The sequence below is a fragment of the Stenella coeruleoalba genome (assembly GCF_951394435.1).
Source record: "Stenella coeruleoalba genome assembly, chromosome: 20".
Lineage (NCBI taxonomy): Eukaryota > Metazoa > Chordata > Mammalia > Artiodactyla > Delphinidae > Stenella > Stenella coeruleoalba.
In genome coordinates this window covers 12367887-12384527 of record NC_137166.1, presented here as the reverse complement: position 1 = coordinate 12384527, position 16641 = coordinate 12367887, and the positions used below count along the sequence as shown (strand labels likewise).

Here is a 16641-nt window from a genome sequence, read left to right as displayed (position 1 = left end):
ATGTCCAAGTTCAAGTCCTGGCAGGTCAAATGTTTCTAGTCAATGTTAAATGTATGAGATAAAATAAGCAAGACAGAATGCAGCTAGTAAGAAGGTGGTATTAGGGGAAGGAAGTATGGAATGAACATGGCTTTTGGTCTCTTTAGAAAGTAAAACAAGTTATATACCAGCATACAGGAAACTAGAAGTCATTTTCTGCTTTACTGAGATATGCAAGACGGTTAAAACATTTAAAACCTCTCTGAGCTAACAACACAAGGACTGCTGACAACATCAATACTAATACCTCTCACTTGCCTAGAAGGCTCATTACCCAAGTGTTTCATAGCCATTTCTTATCTTACTCTCCCTAGTGCCGTGAAAGAGGACCACTGAGTCTCAGAGTTGGAGGAGGAACTTCAAGATGATCTTGTGTCTCACCAACCATTCTGAAATCCCACCTTCCTGCAGCACAGGGCCAGTGAGGGGTGGCTCACTACCTCTGCCCTGGAACGAGCCGATAGGCCAGTGTCCACACTGAACACGAGACTCCTGGGGCTGAACCATTACCCTCCACACTCTCATTAGCTTCCCTGTTGTGGTCATACCCTACTACAGGCTGTCAGCTTAAGATCAACTCACAAGAGGCTGGACAGGCATCACTGTCCTCATTTCGAGTTGGACAAATAAAGTGCAGAGAGGTTAAATGATACAACAAAGGTCAAACCAACAGAAGATGCAGATCCAGGGCAAAACAAGGCTTTTCTGACCCTCAGTGTGGTGCACTGTGCTGTCTCACTTCTAACGTGAGAAGTTACTTGAGAGATTTTCTGACGGCTATTTTATTCCCAATTTGCTTAAGGATTTTCCAAAGAGCTCTTTATGAGCTTTTGATTCATATCTTCTAATTCTTTTCTGGATAACAGTCCCAGAACAATCTCTCCATCAACACACACAGACTATATTTTACCAGGAACAGAGCATAAGTGGGGAGGCAGAAACTTAATATGGCTCAAATCTTTCCCCTTCTCACCTGCTTCACTGCTACTGTCCTGGTTCTCATTTTTATATTCTCACCTGGATGATTAAGCAGGCTCTTCACTTGTCTCCCTGACTTCTGTCTTGTCCCACCATCACTCACCTAAGGGGAGGAATTTCCACTTATATTTGCCAATCAGCTCTCAGCAACTCAGGGTTCCCCATTTTATCTGGGCAGCACCACGGCTCTGTACACCATCTCTCCCCGACAGCCTACAGCTCTGACAGTATTACCAGAATATACCATCTTTTCAACAAGTCACTTCGAGAAGTCTATGGGAAAATGATTTTTGCCGCATAGCAGTGAAAAAGGTTCTAGAAAAGGAGAAGTTGTTATCCCCCTTTAAATGAATATCAGCAAAATTTCACCTGTGCTATTAGGCTTTAGGAGAAAGCTTCTATGTCTGCTTGCATTGGATCATTAACACGGTGTATGATTTCCTAATTTGAGGGCCTCAAAAGCAAAATTACCCCTCTTGTATTTGAGGCTAAATCAAAGTGAACGACACATTTATAGTAGCAGCCAAAACATGCGGAGGTTCATCCTCACGGAGAGACCAGCACTTGGTTCCCGGAACCTGGAATGTGGGGTCTCACACTCGCTCTCCACCTTGAAATGGGGCTTTAGTGGCATAATCCTGGCATCATTCCATTGCAATTGTCAGGAAGGCAGATTTACCCTGACCTTGGACCCATCTCTGCTGTTAAAGTTCATCCACCAGGCTTTCGGGAAAGCTGAGGCAGGCAGGAAAGAGCCAGATTCTGGGCAGTGGCTGCTGGCTGTCTCTATTCTGCTGTGAAGGAAACTGCAGAGAGCGCCTCGGCCTACGGCTCCCCCTCTCAGAACTGCAGCTAGGCCAGGAGGGAGCAACTTCAGCACTGGCATCCCACAGGCATTTAGCAGGTGTGTACACTGGAAAACAGGGGAAAGGGGAAGGTCCGAATTCCCTTGGAGACCTCTCTGCTGTCAGCAGGAACCAGTGCAGTTTCAGGCATCAGAGCAACAGCAACACTGACTTCTCTTTGTTCTGGATCCTAAGCCATAATGGCAAGGGACTACCAGAAAGTCGGCTTTGACAGCCCAACCCCTCCCCCAGCTGCAGATTTTCCAGTCTTGGTTCTAAAGTGGGATGAGCTGTGTCACAAAAACCACATTCAAGAGAACCTTCACCCACCTGTTAGAGGTCAAAGTCCACAGGAAGGCACCCTGCACTTGCTCCCTCACAGACTGCATCCAGAAGGTTATACTCAGACATATCCAGACTACTGCTGCCGAGGTGTTTTCAATGTAACAGTGACATTTCAACCGCCTCCTCCTACTCTACTGATCTTACGACCGTAAGTTCGATGTGAGGACTAATCCTGTCTGAGGAGCACGGCCTTCACTCTAAGCAGCTGGCTTCCGTGCCATCAGAGAGTATGGCTGAGTGCACAACACACTTGTGAAAGAGCCTCTTACTAAGCCTTTTTTCTTGTGCTTTCTGTCCTGTTCTCCATCAATCAGCAATTATCCCAATTCCCTTCCCACTGTACCAAGCCCGATGACGTGTCCCAACACCAGACACCAACCAAGACCTCACAAAAAAATATTCAGAATCTCAGAAGAGTAAAAGGGACAAAGAGGGCAAAATGACCATTGTCTTTTTCCTTGCTGAATTCAAAGTTTACAATGATAATTTGCTAGAAATTATGCTGCCTTTTAGCCCCCAGAATGGAAGTTTAACAAAATTCACTGCAACTAAATGATAAACTCCATCCTGTTGAGTCTACTATAAAGATATTAAAGTAACATGTTTTCTTTGCTCCAGTCCCATGAGCATGGACACAGAGTCACTCAAATGATTTGTTTCATAGCAAAAGCACTGCTTTATCTGGCCATGCTCAGTGATGCTCTGGATCCTGCTGTTTATTTATGAGAGGTACTGGAAAGGAGCTGGGAAAATAACTTCTTAAACAGAAACAGAAAGGATGAGAGGACACAACAACTGGTTGTGAAGAAAAGGTGGGAACATCTTTCCCATAATCTTTAAAATCAGCCTCAGGCACCCAGCTGTCTCACAGAATAGAATTTGAGGTTTGGGAATAAATTTAGAGTCATTTGTTCATTGGACTCATCCAACAAAGATTAATCAGAAATTACTGTACACCAGACAATGTGCTTGGAACTGGGGATACAAAAATATATAAAGCATAATCTTTGGCTTCCAGGAGAAAATCTAGTAGAGGAGATCATCATCGAAAAAAACTGTGGCCAAATACTATCAGGACACAAAACAGGGAGCGGCTGAGAGGCTGTTTAATGCAACCTCTTTATTTCAGAGATGAGTTAACTAAAGTCTAAGAAGGTTAAGAAATCTGCCCAAGTTCACCGTGGGAGACTTGGGTCTAGTACTCAGTGCTTTTGACACCTGGCCTGTCTTCTCCACCTTGCTGATACCAGAGCTGAGGACAGATAACCTTTGGAGATCCCTTCCACACACCAATTTCACTGCTGATTTTGGGGTTGGGGAGGATATTCTTATTTTCCCTGTTGTCCTGGAGCTTACTGTACACAGGGTCCATGTCTTACTCATTCTTGGCTCACCCAGCGTAGTACAAAGCCTTGCCATGGTACGTGACCACTACATGTTTAATATGATTCGATAATGGACTTATCCAAGTGAATCTTCTCTTATAACAGAAGGATTTAACACTGCACTTGGACCAACAGGAAAGAAAAGGAAACGCCAAAATTGGACAAGCAAGGATAGGGTCAACACATGTGCACGGAAGCACTACTGACCTTTACTTAGAACTTCAACATACAGAGCCCAGCTCAAGCCTACGCCTTCTCTCTCACAACCTGTTTAACCACTAACATGCAAATTATTTGGAACAAAGATTCTTTGGCAAAGATATGCAGTTTCCTTAGTATTTGTCATCTGTTTACAAGGCAGGAGTGGACTTACTTGTAGCTTACCCATGGACTATTTTCCAGAGCCATACAAGGGTCTGGAACTGGCATGGTACTTCCTGAGAAATGGGAAGAAAGTTTATGATGAAATTCTTCAGTGAGAGCTGTCTGACTGAAACCACTATTCTCTTTCAGATCTTCTTTGGATTAAGCTGAAATCCCGAAGAATGAAATGTAAAGCCCTAGTCTCTGGGCCAATTTCACTCCCCACCTGTGTAAGTCTCTAAATAATCTCCGCAAAGCCCAAGACAAGATGACTCAAGGAAATGGACTGGAAGCCAGTGGTAAATTAGGAAAAGAGTTTAAATCCCATTCACTTCCCAACATTGTATTGACAGTATTCTATGGGACATCGGGACTCAGGAAAGTGGAAAACCAGAAACATTGACATTGATACACTGCCAGCCAAAAAAAAGGCATCTATCAGCAAAAGGTGAAATAAAAGCTGGCAAACAGCAGCAGCTTCCGTTTTTGTACAAATAGAAAACGATCTGCTACTCAGTTATTGATCTTATGCCAATCCAAGAGTAAAGGGAGGGACTTCCCTAGTGGCGCAGTGGTTAAGAATCCGCCTGCCAATGCAGGGGACACAGGTTCGCGCCCTGGTCTGCGAAGATCCCACATGCCACGCGGCAACTAAGCCCGTGCGCCACAAATACTGAGCCTGCGCTCTAGAGCCCGCGAGCCACAACTACTGAGCCTGTGTGCCACAACTACTGAAGCTCGTGTGCCTATAGCCCGTGCTCCACAACAAGAGAAACCACCACAATGAGAAGCCCGCGTACCACAATGAAGAGTAGCCCCCACTCGCCGCAACTAGAGAAAGCGCACGTGCAGCAACGAAGACCCAACGCAGCCAAATGTAAATAAATAAGTAAATAAATTTAAAAAAAAAAAGAGTGAAGGGAACGTAAGTTTGTCTGATTTGATTTCCACTGCTCTGCATCTTTATAGCATGTCTATGAAACATACCTGATGATTCTGGTTGCAAAAGCCCTGAATTCTAAGCTTCTAAAACACTATATTATAGAAGAAGCCCCTTTCAACTCTTCCTTCCCTACCTGTTAAGCACAGAGGTCTATTTTGCCTGCTCTGGCCTTTGAGCTGCTGCTGGGAGGACTATTCTAGCTGACTTGGTTCTGTTTAAATGGACAGCTCTTCCTATAGAAGACATTCATTTACAGTCAGTTCTCCCCAGAGCAGTAGGGATCCTCTAACTGCACAGTTTCTGGTCTCTCTTGCGATAAAGGTCATTTATTTTTGAGACAAGTAACTTGGGGTTAGGGACTCTCAAGTGACTGAAATGGACTTTTTCTCTGGGACAAACTAACTGATCTGTTGGGCAGTAGTTTATTTGCATCATATGCCAAGAGAAAGTTAATGCCCCTCTTTGTGAAGAACAGTCGTCCACTGGTCTATTGTTCTGCTGAAACCAGCTCAGTGGGCTTGCGCCCCTTGCCACAGAAGGCAATTGTTTGTTTTTATTGTTGTTTGTCTTTATTAATCTGCCTAGTTCAGACCTTTCAGAGAGGGTCAAATTTAGACAAGCATTAGGAAAGAATGGGTCCTTTCCCACACCATTCCTTGGTGCACGTGAGGCCTCTGCAATGCTTGGTTCACACACTTAATGCAGAGAAAAATGCTGTATGAAGATGCAAAAGGGCTTGCGTTGCCAGGTGGGTGGGTGAGCTTTAGGGTATGCGAGCATCCAGTGCACTCCTGCTTCTGCGGTATGGAATGTGATGGCACAAGAACAGCAGTGTGGTCTACTGAGAAATTTCCCTCAACTTTCCTGTTTGAAAAATGTCAAACTGACAGAAAAGTTGAAAGCAGAGAACGACTATTACCTAAACACTCTTCACTTAGATTAACCAATTATTAACATTTTGCCACATCTGCTTATCTTCTTTTGCGGGGGTGATTCATGCTCCTTCACCTCTAAATACTTTGTGTGTGTCTCCTAAGGACATTCTTCTACATAAACAACACCTTATACCCAAGAAATCTCACATTGATAGAATGGTGTCATCTAACTTAAAGTTCATATTCACATTTCCCTCAATGCCTCCCCAACGGCCTTCACATTTGTTCCCCATTGCCTCTAATCAGGCACCACATCTGGGGTTCCCTTAGCCTCCTTTAATCTAGCATAGTCTTCTGCCTTTTGTTTTGTTTGTTTTTTGGTCTTTGATAGTCTTTTGAGTCTAGGTTGGTTGTTTTACAGAATATTGCTCGTTTAGGATTTGTCTCTTTCCTATACCAAATATGCCATGTACGTGAGGTAGGGTACTTCTTACTGCACCGTCACATAGTAATGGACACATAGTGTCAGGTCAGCCCAGGACTCATGATGCTAAGTGTGGCCCCTTGGGTAATGTGGTGACTGCAAGAGCTCTCATTTGTAAACGTACATTCTCTTCTCTGTGATTAATTTGTAATTAATGTGTAATATGTAGAATAATACCTTCAGGAAGTTCTGACTGCTTATTTCATGCCTCACCTATAATGCCTTGGCCATGTCTAAGGACAGACTGGGGTGAATGAATAGTGAAGGACCCTATTTGAAGGATAAATATGCAGAAAATCCCAAAGGGATCATAAAGCTCTGGCTGTAAGAAAGTCTCTAAAAAGGGAGAAAGCAGTAACTGGAGAAAGGCCAATGGTTATGAGATCATCAGCAGAGCCCTAGACTAGATCTGCCAATGGTGAGCACAGAGGTCTCTGGCCAACACGGAAGCATTCACCTCGATACCTGGATACTCTTCTCAAGGGCTGGAGGCCTGGTATGCGTAGGGTTAAGTGACATGAAGTCAGTGGCAAAGCAAAACCCTCTGGCCTACCCACCAGACCTGTAGGAAATACTACTGAATTTCCCTTCTCCTTTGTCCCACTCCCCTGTGGTTGTATCTCATTCCCTGGGGAAGAGATAATGCCACATCCCTTCCTGCCTCTGCTCCAGCAACTTCCTTCCTCACACCATTCCCATGATGGGGGCTCAGGGCAAAGCAGGGAAGGGCCTCCACCATTTCACAGCAGTTGGGGAGTGAAGGAGGCCTGGGGGCTCTCCAAGGAGGAAATGTCTAGTTTATTGGGAATGAGGGTTATGCCTGGGGAGGGGAGGGACACTTTCCCCTTGAGGTGCAAACTGCTGTTGCTTTAATTTGTATGATCAGGCAGAGTTGGGGAGAATAATGTATTGACCAACACAAACAGGCCATTTACATTTCTGAGACCGAATTTTAAAGGAATTATTAAATACAGCTTCTAACAAAGCCCATAATGACATTTTTCTTTATGCAGAACCCTGGGAGCTCAACTGAGGAAGGCACAGCTTGTTTTTCCTGATACTGCTTCCATATGGGCTCCAACCAATCACAGCCATAGAGGCAAAGGAGAGATGAGGCAGAATCAGGATCTGGCAGCTAACACATCAAGGCCCTTCCGAAGGAGAGCTCTGTTGGTTTCGTCCTGTGACTGCACCAGGCCAGGGCGGCTCTGCGGACGACCTGCCTGGTCTGAGGGCAGGAGCCACACTCACCCTGATCGATCCCATCAGGAAAAGAGCACATCTGTCAGAGACACCAGCCAACATGAGAAGCAAAGCCCAGAAGATACATGTGCTCCGACTGGCTTGTTTTGGCTAATTGCTGATTCAGGAGTTGGCATGTTTTCTCAAACCTCATTCTGTTGTTTGACTCCCGGCTTGCTTTTTCTCAGGCAGGTCTCCATCTCCTCATGAAAATGTCTGAGGATGTCAACATAAAATACATTTTTAAATTCTTGGCCACCTCCCAGGCTGAGATCAGTTCGAAGTTTCAGGATGTGGGGGGTGTCCTCAGTCAGACCAGACGAGTCATGCCTGCGCTCCTTTCTAGAAATGGGTAGGCACATTAGCCACAAGGCTTTGAACACACAGGAGTTAGCTAGCACACATTCTGCAAAATTACTCCCCTCCATGCCTCAACTTCTTACCACTACTAAATAAGCATGCAGTGATTCCCGACACCTCACAGTTCTGCCGTGCGTGCGTGCATGCGTGTGTGTGTGTGTGTGTGTGTGTGTGTGTGTGTGTGTGTGTGCATGTGCACTTTATGGTCCTTTCATTAGATGGGGCTGAATAGTAAGAAAGGTAATTTCCAGCACTTGACACTCCTGCTGGGGCCCTGACTCCGAATCCCTCTCAGGGCGGCATCTGCACTGTCAGTCGCTCGCCCGCTTGCCAGGGCATCTTCTCTGGCTTCCCAGAAGCCACTATCCTGGTAACTCAGTGGGCAACTCAACGAGGCCCAGACCCCAACCTGCCCCACTCCAGGGCAGCTCCCATCTATCCTCAAAAAGCCAGGACACACCATTATCCACAGTTTTCCCACTGTCACAGGACCCCTTTACAATCTAGGATTTAAAGAGTCCTTGGGAAGCAATTACCTGCACAAGCATGATCAAAAGAAGGGGGCTGTTTCAAGCCTGAGCCCTAGGTGTCACTTTGCTAAAGCAATGCAATGGATTTCAACAAAGAAAAATATCTGTTCCCACGGAGTCTGGTACAGAAAGCAGAAAACTTTCTTTTTACTGCACTCAGGAAATGGTTTTCATAGATGTTAACCGCAGCTGGGTAATCTGTATAACCACAACATAGTTTCTCTTTAATAAGTGGAAGATTTTTACCCACTGCATCACTGACTACCAAAAAGAATTCCCACCCTCCATCTCTAAGGCAAGAAAAAAATGATAAGGATAAGTAGAGTCCCTTTCCTTAATCTGCCAGCTAGGGGTTGCTAAAGTAGCTTTTTCATTCAGAAATGTAGATTGTTCTACGAGGTTCCTGTCATCCAACCCTACTGCTGAGTGGTGGAGGAACCTTGAACAAATCCAGCTTCTTTGCACGCTGGGATCCCCTCAGAGCCTTTATGACCATGATCCACAATGGGTCACAACGTAAATGTATGACTATGGGTCACAATCAATAAGTCTGAAAAAGGAGCTTTAGTGACTACTGGCTGGGAGATGAAGGTGTGGTGAAAGAAAGTTGGCCAATGCTGCCACGCACAGATGGTTCAAGAAAATGAAAACAAATCAAAGCAAATTCCACCAACTAAAGATGTGAAGAGTAGACTGTTCAGTTCTCTGATTCATCCTTGTATATTAACCATTTGTCCTGGGAAACTTGGCATCACTCTCTCCCTGCTGTGAGAGCAAGGCCTCTGACCTGTGGCTCCTTGCCCAGAAGCCAGGAGCAGCCTGGGAGAGTCTGTGGCCCTCTCCTTGGGGGCAAGTGGCTTCACGATGCTGCTCCCATCACTGTGAGGCCCAGCTGGTAACTCAGCAAAGACTGAGTGAGCATGTTCACCATTCTCACTGCCCAGACGAAGGAAGGAGGTTCGGAGCTAGGGGTGTCGACACTGATGGTCTCATGTGAATGATACAACTAAAACTAAAAGGGCACCCACGCAAAAACACACAAAACGAAAATTTACCTAGTTGTAAGGAGGAAGAGCTTTTCTCTAAGAGTGAAGATAATAGAGACGATAACCCAAATATATAAGCTACTAAAATGATTTGTATTCTAAAAGAATGCTGGAAAATCTGATGACACATCATTTTTTATTCTCAGTTAATACTTTTAAAACCAGCTTTATTGAGATATAGTTCATATACTATTCACTCATTTAAAGCATGCAAGTCAATGGTTTTTAGTATATTCAGTTGTACAGCCATTACCACAATCTAATTTTGGAACATTTTTATCACCCTCTCAAAAAAAACCCCTCATACCCATTAGCAGTCACCACCATTCCTCTAGCTCCAAGCAACCACTAATCTATTTTCTGTCTCTACAGATCTGCCTATTCTAATATTAATAGTTTTATTTACTATTATTTTTATTTTTTTGGCCACTCGGCGTGGCATGCACGATCTTAGTTCCCAGACCAGGGATCGAACGTGTGACCCCTTCAGTGGAAGCACAGTCTTAACCACTGGACTGCCAGGGAAGTCCCAGACAGCTAATATTTTTAAATCTTAAGTTTAAGATTATACAGTTGGTATCTGTTGTAGCTTCCTATGAGAAATACATTTAAACTTTCAACTTGTCCCCTATGTTGATAGTCATGTGAAAGTTTCCTAAGGGTGAGGAAAATCAGAAATCTAGACTTCAGACAGGAATACTGGAATATCTGAGCACTGCTTATATAGCTAAGTCCCGCATATCAACAGTACTACTTTGGAACTGTGTTTTTAAAGCAGTGAGACATAGTGGCTTAGCATTCAGTGCAGAAACCTGCCCCTGCCACTTAAGGTTTTTTTTCTTTTAAAACCCTGGGTGAGTAAATTCATCTGAGCCTCAAGTAACCAATTAATAAAATGAGGATAATAATAACTACCTTGAAGCATGATGATTAAATGAGATATTCATCAACTCAGCCTTTATTCATTGAGTGCCTTCAGTGTGCCAGAACTCTGTTGGCCACTGAAGATAGAAACACAAATTTCTTATCCTCATTTAATTCACTTGCTTGAGACAGATATGCAAACAAGAATTAGATTATGAGAAAAGCGCTACACAGCAACTGCAGTAGGAGCCTAAGAGTGTGAATTGCGGAAGGCTGTAGAAAGGGAGGGGGAGGTGTCTGAAACGTGAAGGATGAGAAAGAATTTGCCAAGGGGACAACGTGGGATAGGAAGTCCAGAAAGAGATAATTACATGCTCAACGTATGTGAGCGCACTGAGCAGCATAATACCTGGCACACAGCAGAAAGTCAACACTTCCTGTTGTTCCTGCTCTTACCCTCTCATGTCCTTGAAAAGATGCTTCTCTAGAATACAGAAAGAAATTAAAATCTTGCTGCTGCTACAGAAAAAGGATTGATCTGAGACTTTAGGAGTTGCTTGTTCTATCTTTTCCTGAGGCTAATTCACCTCTGGCAGCAAAGTATATTTGAAAATTTGACATTTTCCTTCCACAAACTTCCAATTTTGAAAAGTTTCAAACCAAGAAAAGTTGATCTCCCTTGTCTAGAACACTCCCCTTGCCTACAGAATGGCCCACTATTTGGACTTATCTGATTGTTAATGTTGGCTTCTTTGAGGGTATCTGGGAGTCTTCTGGCACTCGATCCCTGGACTGCTTTTCTCCACGTACACTCACTGCCTGAGTGATTTCACCCAGTCCCAAAGCTTAAATACCATTTATTTGCCTCTGACCTCCAAATGTCCTATTTTCAGCCCAGACCTCTCTCCCTAACTCCAGAATTTCACTCAACTGCCCAGTGGGCCTCTCCACTTGGATGCCCAGTAGACCTCGCCTGCAGCCGCTTTCCACACCTTAGTAGAGGGCAACAGCACCCGCCAGGTACTTACCTCTCCGATCTCCTCTCATAACTAACCGCCCGACTCATTCCGCTTCAGGCGTGCAACACCTTTGCAAGCCATTCCTTCCACCTGAAATACTCTCTTCCCACATAACATCTTGTTAACTTCCTTACCTCCCTCAAGTCTGTGCTCAAATCTCAAACTTCTCACTGACACTTAACGCTTACTAACCTATTCAATACTCTAAACTTAACTCTCACCCCACAGTCCTGATTTCCCTACCCTCCTCGGATTTCCTTTTCTTCGTAACATTCAGCATTTTCTAACACACCACATAATTTATTTATTACGTTTAACGTCTATCTCCCTGCTGGAATGGAAACTCCACAAAGGCTTGAGCCAACGTCTGTTTTGATCACTGATATAACTCAAACACCCGGCACAGTGCCTGGCACTTGTTAGGTACTCAGTAAACATTTGTTAAAAGAATGTATGAATATTGGGAAAACGTATCAACTTCGTATATTATAAATAGATTCCAATAATGATATCTACTAAAATAACAACTCTCGATGTTGGCTCATCTCATAGCTGCTGTCCATCCTTCACTGGGTTTTCTTCTACAGGAGACGTAAGTACTTCAGAGCAGGGACAGGAAAAGCATTTGTTCATTGCAACAGATGGCAGACCCCTCCTTGAACGGCTGTCAGGAGCCTGGAATTTGTCTTAGGCTGGCCTCGGCACCACTGGATGAGAGCCTGCAGAATGCTCAACATCCTTGCCGTAAACTGTAATCTGGGGTACACAGGCTAAGCAAGTCCTAATTGAAACGCAAATAAGGGACAGAATTAAGGGGAATGCTGGATGAATCTTTGCTTTTTTTTGGTCTATGACAATAGAATTTGCAAGAAAAAAAAAAATGGGGCTTCCCTGGTGGTGAAGTGGTTAAGAATCCGCCTGCCAAGGCAGGGGGCACAGGTTCAAGCCTGGTCCGGGAAGATCCCACGTGCCGCGGAGCAACTAAGTCCGTGCGCCACAACTACTGAGCCTGCTCTCTAGAGCCCTCAAGCCACAACTACTGAAGCCCGCACACCTAGAGCCCATGCTCCACAACAAGAGAAGCCAATGCAATGAGAAGTCCACGCACCGCAACGAAGAACAGCCCCCTGCTCGCAGCAACTAGAGAAACCCCGCACGCAGCAACGAAGACCCAACGCAGCCAAAAATAAATAAAACAAATAAAAATTTTAAAAAGTGATATTTGCATTCATATTTTGTGATAATGAAGCCCTGGAACAAGCAGGTCAAGAGACCTAAGGATGGACTTAGCTGAGGGTGGCAAATGAGTCTTTTTCTCTTGTCACTGGCTACCTCACAGCCAGGCTACTTTTGTCTGTTTGCTCTTGGGGGCTAGTTTTAAAGTCATACACTCTACTACGTTATGAGCCAGAAGCAATGCCTGAGTCCAGCCTTGAAGCTAAAACCAATACTGGATGGATGTAATTGGAGCAATTAGCTAACTCAATAATCAGCCAACTGAACAACTTCTTGTCAGAAGCTGCCAGAAAGAATTATTCAGGTGTACAGATTTGCTACAGGCAGCAAACTGAGCTGCAGCAAAGATGACCACTCCCTCCAGCTGTCACAACCAACTATGTCAAGGTAAGAGAATCATGCAGATACGACTTTCTCGCTTGTTCAGTGGGCAACTGAGTTGGTGTACCCAGTGGAAGGGATCAGATGGTGAAGAGCACCTAGAAAAAGATGCAAAAAGGAGTGGGTTCTTCTCACTGCTGGGGGTCTGGCTGCCTGGTGAGAAGATCCTAAAAACTTCCAAGGCAGGGGGGCAGAGGGGGGCGGGGAGGATGAGGTCATATACGAAGATTCAAGACTTCCAAATGGCTTCTGACCATGGAGCAATGTCCTCACAATTCTGAAGGAAAATCATTTTCCACCTATAATGTTATACCCAGCAAAACCACTAGTAAAATGTGAAGACAGAACAAAGTCATTTTCAGACACTCCAAGTTTCAAAAATTTATCTCCCATAAATCATTTCTTCACGATGTAACTGGAGGATGAGCTCTATCAAAACGAGGGAATAAACCTAGAAAGAGTAAGACAAAGGATCCAAGAAACAGGGGAGCCACACAAAGAGGGATGAAAGGCAGGCCCAGAACAACAGCTGCACAGGAAGCCGAGAGAACAAGGAGCCCAGACCTGAGCAGGAGGATGGAAGGCTCCAGAAGGGACTGGGGATGGGATGTAAATGACAGATTATCTGACACAGTGGAGAAAAATACTGAGATGGATTTCACAGCCTTGTTGGAGAGTTTGGGGAAAATGTGATAGGGACACAGAAAATGAAGCAAACTAACAAATAACATACATACATAAAAGGAAATACAAGGGTAGTCCACACCTGGGCTCAGGGGAGGGGCAGTACAAGAGTGTTAATTCCTCCTCTTCCAAAACAGGAGTTGGTGCTTCTTAAAGACTAGAATTAACAGGAAGTTAATAAATGATGTCTTTTTAAAAATGTCTAATATTGAAAAAACAATAAATAACCATATACTAAACACAGTAGTTTAAATCACAAACAAAATAATACCAGAAGAACTAGCTAAAAGAGTTTAAAGTGGTTGCCTCTGGAAAGCAGGACCCAGGCCTGGGTCAGGAGACTGCATAATACATTTTTTTTTTATAGATTTTTAAAATTTTATTTTATTTATTTTATCTTTGGCTGTCTTGGGTCTTCGTTGCTGCACGTGGGCTTTCTCTAGTTGCAGCGAGCGGGGGCTACTCTTTGTTGCGGTGCGCGGGCTTCTCAATGGGGGGGCTTCTCTTGTTGCAGAACACGGGCTCTAGGCGCAAGGGCTCAGTAGTTGTGGCTCGCAGGCTCTAGAGCACAGGCTCAGTAGTTGTGGCGCACAGGCTTAGTTGCTCCACAGCATGTGGGATCTTCCCGGACCAGGGCTCGAACCTGTGTTCCCCCGCATTGGCAGGCAGATTCTTAACCACTGGGCCACCAGGGAAGCCCTAATATATTTTGACTTTTCACACTATGCATCTGTATGACTTTGAACTGATAACCAACCTGGGTTAATAAATCTTAATGTGCCTTTTAGCAGAAAAAGAAAAGAAAGGAATTTTTCTGAGGAGTCATCAGTCTGGCTATTTCTCCATTGGAAAAGCTGGTGAAATGATCTGTTCCCCAGTGAGTGCACTGCTGAAATGATGAAAGAGATGAAAGCTAGAATACTCTTCCCGCACTTAATAGAAAAGGTTTTGCAGGATCATATTTATTTCTCAGTAGGGTTTGTACGCTGTTAAATTTTAGAAAGACAAAAATCTTAGATGCCTGCCCCTTCAGATATATGCTGTGCTGCAGAGTCAAAGAAAATCAGGGGAAATGGCTAAAAAGGGACATGCCTCTGTCAAATGAGAATTAGGAAGGGAAGTCTGAAATGTCACTGAGATTGTCATCAAGCCAGAAAGTTTGTTTTAAATAGGGGGAGGGAAGTAAAAAAGGCGATGAAAGGAAGTCTTTAAAGCCTTTCATTCTATATTCTGGTAGAATATAGCCATTATTAATACAGCCCATTCCTTCTTTCGCTCTCTCTACAAGCTGATTAAAAAAATAAGAAAGGAAGTTATGGTGGTTAGAGCAGGGCATTAATAAGATGGTCTGACTTCTGGGCTGCACTCCTAATTCACCTGCTGTGTGGGCTTGCCCCACCCTGGATAAATCACTCCGTCACATTTTTTACTTCAGTGACTGAGACGTAGACCAATTTAACTCTGTGAGAGGCCGTGAACATTGTTAATCATTAATACTCTGCAAGAGCCTCTGTGGAGAGAGGTACTGCAGCATCAGTTACTCATGATCATCTGGAAAGGCCAACAATCATCCATGACTTGCCTCCTCTTAAAGCACCTGGCCCACCATAGCTGTGGAAAGGTTTGCTTTTTCTCCTCCTGTAATTAATTAATCCAAACAAAACCCTTTAAAACAACAGAAACATGTGAAAAGAAACAGGAAAGAGGGTAATAATAAGGACAAACTGTTGCAACAATCCCACCCGTCCAGCCAATCTTGCCAAGCCTGAAATGCTCTGAAAAACATCTATCTGTATTTCCCTGGGATGTAGATACCAGGAAAAGGCTGCTTGCTGGCCAGCAGACCTAGCCTGGTGTTGTATAGGAGAAACCATTGGCTGGAAGTGGTGCAGTGGGTGGAGGAGGTTTCCACCAGAACGAAGGAGAGAGAGGGAGAAAAGGCCAGGTAAAGCACAGTAAGAAGCTTCTTGACCCACTTTTTAATTACTCTCACTAAACTGTTAAAAATAAGGCTAAAAAACAAAAACAAAAGGTGGAACACTCCCAGCACAATCTAAACCCCACCAAACTGAAAAAAGTCTGGAGAAAAGAAGACCTCTTATTCAGCAGGTCAGTTGATGGGCTAAGGGAATGCGTATGGAGGATGAGAAATGGCGCAGCTGCCCCTAAAATCAGTCTCCCTGTGAATACATTCCATGGACTCAACTAATTCAGTGATCCTTCTGGAGCCAGCCATCTATTTCATGTTGGCCTCACATCTTATAAATGCTGTAACCTACCCCCTAGTCAGGTTTCAAATACTCCTAGCTCTCTTGATTTACAATGAAACGTTGACTATCAGAACATGAAGTATGTATTTGCCGTAAGTCTTGTCAGTGACTCTTTGCCGTTTGGGGGGAAAAAACCTTAATTTAGTTTATGCATATGGTCAAAATACAAAATGGCCAAAATAATCCCCTAGCCACCGATTCTTTTTCTCTGAAGCAACAACTGTTTACCAGTTCCTGGTGTCCTTGTGCAGTGTTCTCTGCATATGCAATCACTGACAGTCCACAGGCTATCTCCTCCAGAAGCTGATTTCCTAGAGCTGTAGGTAGGACCTAATTTCCTATCTGAACACTTAAATCTCCGTATATTTAGTTTTTATTGGGGTCTGGAAATAAAGCTCTGCAAGTCAGAATTTTAAAATCTGCTTCTTCCTGCCAGAGCTATTTCATGCATATCCAAGCAGTGTACATTTGTATATATTCTCTCCCCATCCTGCACATAAATGATTGTATACCTCTACACTATTCTGCTCCTGGCTTTTTTAACTTATTTATGTATTCCAGGGATCACTGTGTATCAGTACATAGAGCACTTTCTCTTTTCCAAGCTGCGTGTTGTTCTATTGTATGGAAGAACCATAATTTATCAGGCAGGCACTACTATGGACTTCAATGACAATCTTTTACCATTACAAACACGGAGAGCCACATCCTTGTCAAAGCACTATTATCTAACTTTGGGATCTCTGCCAATC

At 44.0% G+C, this 16641-nt stretch overlaps 1 protein-coding gene across 3 annotated transcripts in view; it reads right to left on the bottom strand.

Annotated features, from left to right (window-relative positions):
• Positions 1-16641, bottom strand: part of CFDP1 (craniofacial development protein 1) — a 138166-nt gene that overhangs the window by 16077 nt on the left and 105448 nt on the right. The gene's annotated exons all lie outside the window — the stretch shown is intronic.